Here is a 13,927-nt window from a genome sequence, read left to right as displayed (position 1 = left end):
CAGCAGTTTCTTCCCTTTCTCCTCATCTTAGCACCTGGCAAGAGCAATTATAAAAGCATGAGAGGGGATACGAGAAGGAGCAGAAATGAAGCTGGATTAATTGCGTAATTCTTGCACTTGTCTCCAGCCCCCATCTGTGGTTCAGACTTTTGGGAGCTTCACTGTAGGAGGACCAAGAGGGTTATCTTAGCTGGGGATTTTTTTTTTAATTTATTTTTTTTTTTAATATGAAGTAAATGCCCAGTGACTACAGAGCAGCTTTGTTAAACATATTTAGGGTTTATCCCCCTTTAAATCTAATGGCCTTGTCTGGCTGGGGGCATAACCTGTGCTGTTACTTGGTGATTCTGGGAAGCCAACCAAACTCTGAGAGCTCCTGGGTTGTGCTGCAGGATCTCAGCTCTTGGGTAATAGCAATGACAAGAGACGCTTCCCTCCTTTCAGGTGGCAAAGGAGTCATCCTCTGCGGATCAGTGGAGACGGTTTGGGGTTTTTTTGGTAGTACGTTACAATTTAGTAATAAGAAATTGGCATTTATTCTGCACCCGTATTGATTGTCAAGAGTTGCATATGCAATTCCTCAGTCTGAGTATCAAGAAGTGTGACAGTATCTGTCACTGAGAAATACCACTCCGGTATGCCCAGCATGATGGTTAATTTAAACTGCGTTGTAGCTAAAAGGCCTCCCCTCCTTCAGCCTCTGCATTAATGATCTTGTTACTACCTAACGTGCCCTTCCTGATAAGGAGAGGGCAAGGTCTTTAGCTCGCCGGCATTACTTCGGCTGATTAGTCTAAAAAATGAAACCAAACTCATCCGAGGTTTCTTTCCTCCCTTGTTAGAAGTCAGAAAGGTGTGTAAAGCCGTAGTGACAAATGGCATATGCAGCGCCACATTGAAGGCATACAGGTATTTTTAAAGCTAGCTCCAGTTCCTCAGGATTGTGAACATCTGCTTGGAGGTATTGTAGAGCTGCACAATGCACTAATTGAATTACTCTTTTCTGGAGTTGCAGGCTGCACTAATTGAATTAGAATCAGGCTGTGCGTGTGCGCGCACGCGCCACCGCGCATGTGTCCGGGAGCCGGGCGGGCGGGGGCGGGGGGGGGGGCTCGGCCATCCCGCGTACTGTGCTGCCCTCTCACGGCCCCGGCGGGTACTGCAGGGGCGGCGGGGACGGCCAGGCCTGCCCACAGCCCGCGGCTCGGCTCCTCCGAGCCGTTCCCGTCAGCCCAGGGCGGTCCGAGGTCTGTAACGAACCCGCTTCTTCGTGCTATTTCGTGTGTTATTTTTTAAATTAACGTTTTAGTGACTTTTCCATGCTCTTCCAACGTCTAATCTTGATCTTTCTTGCCTTATGTGAAGAAAGGAGGCGTTAAGTGTACCCCACTGCAGTCCCCTCGCAGCAATTACAAACGTTTCTGTGTGTTTAGCACCAGCATAGTCTGCTGTAAATCACTTGGCTCGGTTATCGTTTTGAATCTGATGGCTCTATGGGCCGCGCTTCAGAGGGAGCCAGTTGCACAAGCTCAAGTTTGCCTATTTCTGCATAACTCTTCTGCAAAGAGCTAATACAACATTAAGTAATAATAGTAATTTAAAAATGAAAATATGGAATTTTACCACAAATTTGGAGAAGTCATGAAGTACTTTATCACCCAGCAGTTAAGCCAACATTAGTCAGAATTCAGTGACTCTTGGGAAATACAACATGCAGAAGGTAGTTCTGAATGTGTGTGTAGGGAGAACAAAATGAAATATTTCTTCTTGAAATCAGGTATTTATGTGACCACATGCACATTTCAGGGGCACAAACCCAAACATTCAGAGTAGAAATGCACTTCCTAATCTTAAAATTCACAGCTTGAAGAGATACTTTCTTTGCTACACTGTGTCGGGTGGGTTTCTTTTTATTTCTTCTGCTTTCTGTTGGCTACTACTTACATGGTGCATAAAAATAGTCAGGTATTATTTTTCCTGTATTCTTTCTTCTATAGACAATCAGATGACTCAGTTCTTCATAAAATTTCAGCCGTTTCCACTCCGCTTTCTGTATGTTTGGTAGATCATTCTCATAAACCATATCAGAGACACAATGGTATTTATTTTGCTTCAATGGTTGTTCCTTAGATTTTGTTACTTTTCAAATAGATGAAAATAATTTACTAGAATGCTCTACAAACTAAGTAAAATTAAACTATGCTTGTCAAAATACATAAACAATACTCTGTGATGTGCATGATTCTTTTTTTTATTGCATTTGTATACTTGCCCTGTGTCTGGTGATGTTAAACAGGGCTTCTAATTACCACTGAGAATCAGCAAAGTGCTGCTGTACACAGAACTTGGGAATTTTCAGTTTCATTGAAATTTGTTTAACAACCTGCTGCCCCCCAAAATGCAGAGCATTTGGTTTTTGTTTTTTTTTTTTAATTTATGAAATAGTTTTGTGTTGCTTTTGGAGGAGAATTCCAGAACAAATTTATACATTAAATTGGTTTTGATTTTATTTACATTTGTGGTTGTTTCTCTTTAGCATTTTTATTTTTAATATATATATACAAAAAAATAAAATCAGGTTGTCAGCCTTCTTGGCTCCCTTTCCAAGTAGTCAGGTAGACTGCTTCTAGTAGCCATTGTTAATGAAATATCCAAGTTACTCATTGGTCATGCCCAAATGTTTATTTGAGGTTCATGTTTAGTTCTTAAATGATTTCCAATATGATTTGGTACCATTATGGAATTTTCTGAATTGTGTCTGTATATAGTAAGATCAACCATCCGCTTCTGCCTACCTTCTACAAAAATCCTTGTGATTTATTCTCTCAAAATACAACCGTATACCCAGCAAACAAAGGAAGCAACTCTTCATTCAGCCAATAAAACTGCATACGTTTTTACTCTTTCAGGAATATGCCTTGCTCTTCTACGGCATCTTCAGAGTAATAAACTATGCAGCAACTCTTTGATGTAGGTAATAACATTTGACCTTGCAACAGAGTATGTTCCCTTGTTGAAATGAAGACAACTAACACGATGGTTTGGGTTGTTCTTAATTTAAAATAAATAAATAAATAAAATTGGTGTGTAGTATCAGACACCTACATACAGTCCCTTCTTTTGGTAGAAGTTAGAAGTGAAGGTGGTCGTGTTGGAGGGATTGGGGTTGTCACCTTTAAAATAATGTGGGAGTGAGTTGGTGCTGCCTTAAGAGGCTGTAAGTGGGAAAGAATCCATTCCATCCAGTGTATAAAGTGGTTTTAAAAACAATCTATTTCTAGAACCTAAATTGTCCTGGGACCAGCTCTTGATATAAAAATTCATAGAAACCTGTTTTTCCAAGTGTGGTAACTTCTTGCCATAGTGCTGTAGTGTTAGAATTCACATTGGCCAGGTTGTTCTGTAAATTAAACAGTGACAGCTTCCCTCGGGGGAACAGCCAATGTATTTATGATGATGTGCTGATTACACAAAATACACTGCAAGCAGAAAACAGCTGCAGAGAACAAACCTCTTAAAAGAATACAATTACAAATAGCACCCTCAGTATTTCTAGTGGTGAGAGTAAAATACAGCATGCTAATGCAGGCTTCTAGTTTGCTTCCAAAGAAAAGAGATCTACAAAGAAGAGGCTGAAGTATGGTTGGATGCACACACAGTGCCAATATGGAGTGGCATATAATCTGTTTCTGAAAGCGAAGGGCAAGAACATACCTCAGCCCTGCTTTTTAGCTATTCTTGTTTCTTAAAATTTCTGTGACTACAACTCCAACAGCACTGGCCAGTGGGGCATTGGGGCTCTCCAGCTTGTCGATGTTTTGACCACTGTGGTTCGCACCCTCTGTCCTGGTTAAAAATTGAGATGTGATGAGATGACTAACAATTAGTTTGTGCTACCAGTCTGACCATTATGGAACAGATTGTAGGAGATGTTAAGGGGGGGCGGGAGAAGGTCCCTGGTTTAAAGCTAATCTTTCTTCTGCTGCTAATTGTTTGCTTTGAGGGAACTTTTAGAAATAAATTTCAATTGTTGTTTTTTCCTAGACTGCAGTGTTTCATTTTTAAAAGGTCCCTGGTTTGTATGTGTAAGTCAAGGTCTTGTACAGGCCAGTTTAGGATCCAGTTTAGGATATGACAATAAAACTTGAAAGAAAATGTTACTGGGAAGATAGCAGAGGTGGGACTGTGCTCACAGATCAGGACATGAACAGATCTTGGGAGAGACAGAGGTCCTTTGAACCTTTCTTCATCTGGAAACAAAAAATGAAAAGTAACTGGAATTGCTTTGTGTACTGTGGCTGTATGCAAGAGAGAAGTTGCAATAAGGACTACTGTGGTGGGATTTCATGTGAGGGCTTGTTGAAAATGAGGAGAATGTGGCAGTGGCAGCTCCCACAGCTGCTAGTGTCTCACTTTGGAGGGCTGCAAAGCAAAAAAATCTCAAACTCCAAAGGACAATCTTGTTAGATCTAAGATAAGCTGTCACACTTTAATTGTTAAAATACAGCATTTTACTTATGACTATGTCATGTACGTATGTGGGAGAGTTCAAGTGCTGAGAATGCCCTTTTCATCCACTTTTTGAGAGTCATTGATAGATAAGTATAATGCCTTTTAAAAGTCTGGGATTCCTTGTGTTTCGTGTCTTTGTTATGTTCCAAGACCAGTATCAATAAAACATGTCTCAAATACTGGGCAAGAAATCACCTGCTTAAAACGAAGAAAGGCTGCTCTTTCAACATATAGATGTGATTTTAAAGCAGATGAGGTAGCAACATTGGCACTCTAATTTGGAAGGACTTTAATTCACTTGCTTAAAAAGAAGAATCAGGCTTTCCATCTATGGATTGCTGGCATGTACTAATAGACTGTTATTCATCTGTCTGTATTTTCTTTAAATCGTTTTTGAGCCTCCCTATGTTGTCCTGCTCTGCTGACATGTATCCCATGTGGCAAGAGGGAGTTTTGTATAATCACCCTGCTTTAATCAATAGAATAATTGATAAACCAGATAAGATTTAAACTGATTACCTCCCCGAGTAGAACTCCCTGAGGGCCTTGGACTCTCTTAATTTTGACATGTATGTTGTGTACCCCATGGATGAAGTGCAGTTTGAATTATCTGTTTTTATTTGCTTAATGATGGGGAGGGTGTTAAAGTCAAATGTTTAATTAACCCAGCAATGGGCTGCGCTGTCACTTACACACACATCCAGCTGATTGAGATATCTCACCGAGAATACTGAATAGGAATGATAATGCGGCACTGAGACGGAAGATTGCTTTTTCAATCCATTTGCTGGGTCACTGCTTTGAATGTCTTATTGGATGAAAGGCATTCAGCCTGGAAAAAAAATTCAGCATTTAAGTACATTTTGTTTTCCTGGCCCCTCTCCACCAAGAAGTTAACTAAAACAGATATGTTGTAGGTTTAATAAGCCATTCATGTTGTAGCAAAAAGCTGTGAATAGTGGATCTCAATAGGTAGTGATCTAGAGCTATATAATTTCCTATAGGAACAAAATGTTTGCTAGCCCCAAGGTATCTGAAGGCGAGACACTATATACACCTTCTATCTTTCCTTCTTTGATTGCTTGACTACTCACCCCATTTGAAGGTCTCCATAGCAGGTCCAACTCCTCTTCCTTACCCAGCAGAGTGAGATTTGTAATAACATTTTGTAAATCCTTGCTCTAGTTCAAGGAAATGGCATTTCAGAGTTTGAATTATTTTTGTAATAGCAGAACCTAATAGTGAGCTTTTAAATTGAAATGTTACAGGAGGGGCTGTTGTGTTGCCATATTCAAATTTGGTCTAGCCAAATCGGGAGGACGCAGGGGTTTGTTTCTTGGGTGGCAGCTGTTAAAAGGCCGTGGTGCTTGCTAGCCAAATGTTATAATGTGCAGTGCCTAATCTGTAATTTTCCATTCTTTTATTAGAAGATCATAAATTTTTTTGCTTGATGTGATGGAAGGTTGGGACATGTTTAGATTCACACTTTTTTTTTATCAGCAGTGAGGTTTTTCAACAGCACTGTGTGGATGTAAACACAACATGTATTGGAAGCTAACTAAATTTGCCCCATACTCCAGTGGTGGATGATGCTTCCTGTAATGAATGTAACTTTGGAAGCCGGAAAAAGCACTGCGCTCTGCCTGTATGGACAAATTACTACTGTGAGGCACGTTGGGGAGGTGGAGCTATGTCACCTGAACTGCTCCATGGTGACTCTGTAGGTATTTTGAACCTGTTCGAGATTGAAAACCAAGTTGCTTTGGCTGCAGGGTCATGTGGCTCACATTGTCTAAGATAAAAAGATATGGTTGCCTCTACATACTGTGGTGTAGACAATATGCTGTGAATTCAAGTCAATCTAACACTGCAGTGAAATCACTGAGTAGCCATTTCTTTAAGCAAGTGAGCTGCTTTCATTTGCTATTTGGGGGAGGAACTGTGCCTAAAAAGTTAACACAGTGTGGGGGACAGAATTTGGGGTTTGTTCCCCCATGCTGTCATTTTGACTTTGGGCACACAACTTCTGCTTCATACCTTTGTTTTGTATCTCCTTTTCCCCTTTCCTGAAATGAAAAATAGGAAGGAAAAAACAAGAAAAGCATAAAACAGTATAGTGCGATGAGGACAATGTGATTGAGTTAGGTGTTTGGGAGTGAGAAGACCACAGGCTCTAAGGAATGGGTGGGATGAGAAGTGGAGGTCTTTTTGCCTACTTGATAGGAAAGCTCAGAATGAGAGGTTTTGAAAAAAAAAAAAAAAAAAAAATCCAAATAGTAAGTGTAGGCAATGACCAGGGATGGGAGGGGAAGGGGATAGTGAGACCAGTGAGACGGTGTTGCTGCTTTGAGGGAAGTAGTTATAAAAAGTTAGAAAATAATGCTTCAAGAAGGACATGAAATCTACAGCAAAACTAGCCAATTTTACAATCCATTTCTCAGAGCACTTGTAGCTTCTATGCAGATGAAGCTGTAATAAATATTGTACAAAGAAAGTTAATCTGTATCTAGAGAATTTTAATAAATAAAAAGTTTTTAAAAACTCTCCCCGGATCCGTTGGCTCCTGCTAACTCTTGTTAGTACTAGAAATATGTTTTTTACATCTTTTTTGGATGTTGGCTTATGTTCAGAGCCTGTAAAAGCTGACTTTGTGCTCCCCCCCCCCCCCATGTAGGGTTAAAAATCAAGAAAACATCTTATTCCAGCATAACAAAGGCACTGATAAAAGCTATGATTTGTGGGCGGGGAGAGAAGAATCCTGCGAACTGAGAATGAGAGTGTATAATTTCAAACTTCAGTACTTTAACACTCTGGGATGAGTGTTGAAAATGAATTTTTGTGAAAGGAATGTAGCAAAATGAAAGCAGCAAAGAAGTGAGAGCCAAGCCTTGATTGATTCAGCTCTTCTCCAAAAGGCTTCTGTTGCATTTGAAATCCCTCTTTCTGAAGTATGTGTGGCACAATGTCTGGCAGAGAAATTTAACCTCACTTGAAACTGTTTAAAGAAGAATTTGAGCATGAATTTAAAAGATTGGAGAAATCATTAAGGTTGTCCTGAAGAATAGAAAGGGAAGAATACTCTTTTGTTCAGTGAGGGGAACAGATTTGCAGGACAACTTGCTAGTAAGAGACAAACCAAAGCACAGTGATAATAAGATTCAGAACAAGTCCTGACACCAGTCTTACATAAGTGGCCTGGTTGAATATTTGGAAGTACACCCATGTTATGTGTATCATAAGGTTAATTGGATGTTTTCATCCATGGTTTTTGAGAATATGTGCTTTCTGTTCCTTAAAAAGATGTAGATAGCTTTGAACTACTATAAAATTGTGGAGTACAAGATACATGCTATAAAATCATGCATAGAAAGTGCTAGCTATAAAAGCATGTGTATACCTGTGAAGGTGCTGATCGATTTGTGCTATTTAGGAAAAGAAATTCTGAAACAGACCTGGCTGTGAGAAAATGCAAACACTAAAATTCAACTAGAGGTCCTTGAGGCTTCTTAAGCTCTAACCTTGTTATGAGGAATGGGGAAGTCAAACTGCCTAATGCAGATGTCTGTGAGTTACAAAAATAACCAGATGTCCTGATTAGCAGAAGCAAATGTTCTTCCCTTAATCCACGTGAAATTATATTCAAAGGCTCTCCGGATGTAATGCTTGTGTAAATAAGGCACCAACAAACATTGGAATAGAAAGGGCCATTGGCCAACTAGCTTGCAAGGCTTGAAAGCTTGAATATTAAAAACAAATTTACCACTGCTGACTCTCTTAAATTCACAGAACAGAAATGTTAAGCAGAGCTGCTTCCTGGGGAATGTGGAAAGACTGTTCTCATTAGCCATATTTTTTCTCTCTCTCTTTCTCTGTCTCTCTCACTCTCATTTGAGAAATGTATATGAAGTGAAGCTAGCTTTTAAAAATTTCCCTAAATGGCTTGTTCCCAGCATCTGGATTTCTGTTTATTTTTTAACTACGACTAGATTTGTGCTCTTCAAAATGCTTCTGTTCATCAGATCTTTGATATTTGTGCTGGCTTTTGGTATTTTAACATTAAACTGAATTTTCTGTTCTTCTAGTAATGCTAAGACTCTCCACACCCTTAAATTACCCTTTACAACTAACTAATAATTAATAAGTTAAATAACTTGGTAAGAAACTCTTCTTGAGGTCATGAAGTTCCATTATCAAGTCTCATTGCTTTGAAAATGTGTATTTTTCTAATTATTGATTTGAATGAAAAATAAGGAAAAATACGAAGGATCTGTTCTACAGAAGTAAAAAACAGAATCTTGTCCTGTTTTGCAACTGCAAAAAAGGTTGTTGAAACTTTTGTTATTGTGGGCAGCATTAACATGCGTGCAGACCAAACTAGGACTTGTGTGAACATGCATGTATGTGTCTGTTTGGAGGGGCAGTATTGTACTTTTCCATTTTCACTGCTGTTAGAGCTTCAGTTTTAAGAATTTAGGTTATAGTAGGTACCTGAGCTCCTTGGGCATGAATTTAAACTTCCTTTAGGCACCACACAAACGTTGAGGTTGGGGGTGAAGTCCTTATCATGGGGAGTTCATAAAAGTATGGGAGGAAAAAAAGCCAGGATTCTGTGCAGCTAACAAGGTAATAGATATATAAACATGGTACACATGTGCACACCAGTCTGCAAAGCAGGCACTGAACTGGAAGGCCAGTTTAGCTTATTCCCTTTCCTTTTCCAATATCAGTCACTGCAAGGCAGGCTGCAGTTTCTCTGCCCTCTCCTTCCATCATTCTAATGTTTAGCCATAAACCCCTTACAAAAGTACCATTTAACTTTAAACTTGTAGGAGCTGGGAAACTTGTCTGTGTCTTCATTCCGGGCTGAAGTCACCCCCTTGTGCCTACACATTGCAATTTATGGTGTTCTCTAAGAGGATCTAATCTCGGTGAATGTTCAGAGCAGCAAATGCCAAGGAGGAATGGGGTCTGATACTTATCTCTGCATTTTCATTGCTGTGGATCTCCCTGTGTGTTACAGCTGTCATTTTTGTTTTATCTACCGAACAGGCAGAGAATTGCCTTCAAACTTGCAGCTTTCATGCTTGTTTTTCTCAAAGAACATTACCAATGTTATATATTGTAGTGACTAGCCAAATAAGCATGAATTTGAATGTTTCAGGCCTCATGATAGGAGAAAAAGAAGCAACTATCTTTAAATGTTTTTAGCGGATGTTAGACCCATATTTTTTTTGAACGGTAATACTGCTTTCAGGCTGACATAGGCTATGCCAGGATTCATCCTAGCACTGTTTGAAATGGCCGAGATATTTATAAACTGACAGACAGCATTTATAAAATCAGGATGCTGACAGTCCCTTAACGATAACAATGGGCTTGGACTCATCTATCACTTACAAAGGTTATTGGAAAGGGAACGTAAGGCTTATATGTGCCTCTAGTCTTAGACTGTCACTTATTTCCACACATCTCTCTCTCTTTCTCTTTTTTCTCTCCTCCCTCCATCCCTTTTCACTTTTCAGTCCACTCTGGCTGATGTGGGCATCAGGCAATTGCAGCTAATTTCTGCATACTTTTACCCAATGATTCCTTGTCCTGTTTTCTGCAATAAATTGATGCAAACTAGAAGACAGCTAACTTTGTAGCATCTTGGGGCAATGTCCCCTCCCTCCCAAATCTCCCCCCTCAAAGAAACATCCTGACTGCTGGCAGGCTGCTGGCGTGAATTGGGGAAGAACAACAGTGTGCATTGACTGACAGACTATATCTGGGGCTGGGTGGGGGTTAAACAGGCCTTCTGCTTCCTTTTCCTTTCATATAGCACCAGTTTGCAGGCAGAATGCTGATGTACCTACTTTATTCAGCGGCTCCCTCTTGGCTGAGGCAGTACCCCTCTGTCCTTGGTGAGGAGGACCAAGTGCAGCGCAGGGACACTTCAAGAAACATGAAAGAGGATGTCAGTTATTTTCAAGCTCTGATAAAATGCTACGTTCACTCAGTGCGCCTAGGAGCTTGAGGGTCAGGTCCTATCAACAGTTTGCACTAGAAAAGGGGGAATGCGCTATTTCACTGGTGTGTGCTAAAGCACCTCTTTTAATGTGGCAACAGAAATAGCGAGACAGCTATGTCTGGCATCCAGTTGCCCTTGAAACATTTACTCTACTGTAACTGTTTGGACACTGTGTTCCCACTGTATTATTTGCTTAGAGACCTGAAATACCCAAGTAGATTTCCTACATGCGGTTGGATCTGCTGATACCACTAAAAACACACCCTGCCCAGGCTTCTGTTTGAACCGATGTATACACACGCAATGGCTAGAGCAAGACTTGATTGGCTTGAGGGGGTCTATTTATCAGGGAACTCGATTAAAATACAGACTGCACATGACATCAAATTTGTAATCATTTTTCCACAGCAAGCAAGCATTTTCTGTATTGGATGCAGGTGTTTAAAGCAATAGTGTGTTTTAAGGGCCAGTGCAGCACAAATTCTGGCCTTTGGGATAATGACAAGTGTTTTGCCTGCATAAACAATATATTATTCCTCCCCCCCCCCCCCGAGGTCCGCATACACCTAGTTTCCCTCAAGCTCATCATCTCTGTCAGGTTAATCAATAGGCACCGTATGGCAGAGGGTCAGTAATCAGTGTCATCGTGCCTTTAAATCGTGTTGAAAATTTGCTTAAAGCCTGGGCCAATTAACATCGAGATGATGAATGGATGGGTAGATGGGAAGAGCCTGGCGCTCAGGGGCTTTGTGAGAAGGAGATGCTCAGCTGTTGAGCAGCAGACACCAGCGAATAAAATCAGCCATTCATGTGAGCTCAGTCCACCCACTCTTAATGATAATGTCAATCTAGCAAAATATATACACATTGGAGTTGTCATGAGTTCATAAATCAAAGGAGTTTGTCAAAGGCATTCAGATTAACGAGGCAGCAGCAATAACAAGTCAAATTTGCATAGAGAATTGCCCGAATCTCAGTAAATTATGATCCTGTTTTTCATTTGATTATTTGCTAATGTCTCAAGAGGGAGAATGATTATATTAGCATGCAAAATCTACTCCAGAAGTAGAAATCCGAGGTATAGCAGACCAGCACACGATGACAATTAATCAGTTTCTGCATACTAGCATAAACGCACAAGGCCCAGAAATGAACTCCTTTTTTTATTATTATTTCTCCTTGCTACTGATCCAAATGGTTCAGCTTGACAGAGACTTTATATTGCTTTAACAGTGTTCTGAATTGTGCCTGCAGGCAAGACATAGTTATGCAGCTATAACCAACCTATCCATCTGCCAACCAGATTGGAATTCTCCTATCCAAGGCTTCCATTAACCCCCACTGACAGCTCCAAACAGGATTAAGAATTTGAAAGCATAAAAAATAGTTGTGCTCTTCGCATAGACACACGCTTTTCCCCCACCCCCACCTCCCCACGCTTGGAAAAAGGCTGCGTCTGTACTCTTTTATAATTAGTGCAGGGCAGAACAGCACCAAAGAAAGCCTCCCTCAGTTGGCAGGGGTTTGATTTCCACCACGACGAGCAAGGCGGTACTAAAGGTAGCTCTGCCCAATTGGTAGTCCCTGGGAGTGCATTTCTCTGTGTATTATATCTCATTCCCAGCAGTGTTTTGCTGGGCTGTGTACACAAAATACTGCATGTCATCTCCCGTCAAATGCTTCAGTCTAGGGATTTCGTATGCATTGTAGCATGTTGTGTTTAGTGGTGGAAGAGGCTTCATGGGGAGAGTTAAATAGTAATAATTTTGTAGTGGTCTTTAAGACAACCTGCCATGGAGTTATATTCTGTTAATTACAGGCTGAAGTTTTAAATGCAAATCAGATTTAAAAGGATCTCGTTACAGACAGTAGCCATTTTAGGAAAAATGAGCTATGGAGGGCAGAGCCCCTTTACAGGAACCTTCTGCTAGAGAGAAATTTTGAAGGTTACAGGAACTATGAGCTTGGGTTTTGTGGCTTCTCTTCCTAACACTTCCACTGTCATTGTGTGACCTTGGGCAAATAATAAAAAAAAATTTTTACGTGTCTGTGGAAAGGTGGGGGGGCAGTATTTATCTCACCAAGATTGATCAGTTTGTGCTTTGGAGACATCAGCACTTCTCATCTTATCTTGCTTGTATTTGGTCAAAAGGAGAGACCCCTGCATGCAAGTGCAAACACTTTTGCCTAGTCTGGCTTTAGTCTATGAAGGAAGGCTTGCCTGTGGGATTTAAAAATTTTCCCTGACGGAAGGGAGTTTGTATGGCTTTTCAGCTTCTGTATGCACTGGTTTTCTTCACTTCTTTCACCCTAACAACTTCCATCATATCAAGTACAGTTGCTGCAGGTCTTTAATATTCCCAGTGAGTACACCCAACTTACCGTCTGGATAGCAAATGCTTCTTTCCAGGTCTGTGCCCGAGACATGCATTTCAGTAACCACGAGAGGGTGCTCAGAGCAGTTCCTCCCTTTGTCTGCCTCTCTTCGGCCGAGAGCATCACTGAAGTCCTGCTGAAGCAAACCTTATTCTGACCTCGCACATGTTTATCCCTCCTCCCACCTTGTTCAGCAAGGAGAAATATATAGATGTACCATTTCAGTCGATTACATTATGCCCTTCCCATGGCCATGGCTAAGTGTTGCCCTATCAAGTGAAATTCACTTCCACACAGCTACAGTTAGTCTTGAAGTATGCAGGGTCTTGTACCTGCACCTGGATTGATGGATTTCCTATTCCTGAGAAATGAGCGGGAGTTATAAACATCTGTGCTTTTTCTTAAGTGTAATGCTTTCCAGTCATTCTGTCTTCACCAAGCGTAACTTACTTGCCGACAAAAGTGCATGAGCAGCGCTCCTCTTTAATAGTCTGCTATCGGAGCTGCTGTGTTGGTGCTGTAGAATGGTGAGACGCCAAGCTGTGAACCACCATATGCACTTGGCAGTCTTTGTCTGGTCTTTGTTCAGCCAACCTCTTAGCCTTGCCACCTATAAAGATAATGAATGCAAAATGGTCCTCTGCTTGCTCTTAAAATTAGATGCTCAGCTTAAAGAAAAAGTAGATAACTTCATGCTTTGCAGTAACTAGAAATTTCAAAATAAGGGCTGACAGTTCATCAGCAGCATTGATTTTCCTGTTTTTGGATGTTTTTTGAGGGAGGATCCTTAATGGCTTTGAAAGGCGAGAAGAATGTAAGATTTCACTGTCATAGAAAGGTTATTGGGAAGGGGAGATCATTTTGGCATTTCTCATAGGGAAGGGGGTGGATGTTGAAAAAGCATCCAGAAATAGTAAACAATGCCCTCACCATCCCCCGGCCCCCCCAGCAAAATGCATTTCCTGGAAATGTATAGTAATTCACCTCAGAACGTTTCTTGCACTTGGTCTGTTTCTCAAAAGTGCAAAA

General features: G+C 40.7%; 1 protein-coding gene across 7 annotated transcripts in view; it reads left to right on the top strand.

Moving 5' to 3' along the window:
* Nucleotides 1–13,927, top strand: part of BTRC (beta-transducin repeat containing E3 ubiquitin protein ligase) — a 123,594-nt gene that overhangs the window by 33,168 nt on the left and 76,499 nt on the right. The window lies entirely within an intron of this gene.

This window comes from Haliaeetus albicilla, chromosome 11, assembly GCF_947461875.1.
Source record: "Haliaeetus albicilla chromosome 11, bHalAlb1.1, whole genome shotgun sequence".
NCBI lineage: Eukaryota > Metazoa > Chordata > Aves > Accipitriformes > Accipitridae > Haliaeetus > Haliaeetus albicilla.
Note: the sequence above shows the minus strand (reverse complement) of the source record. Positions and strands in the feature narration are given on the sequence as shown.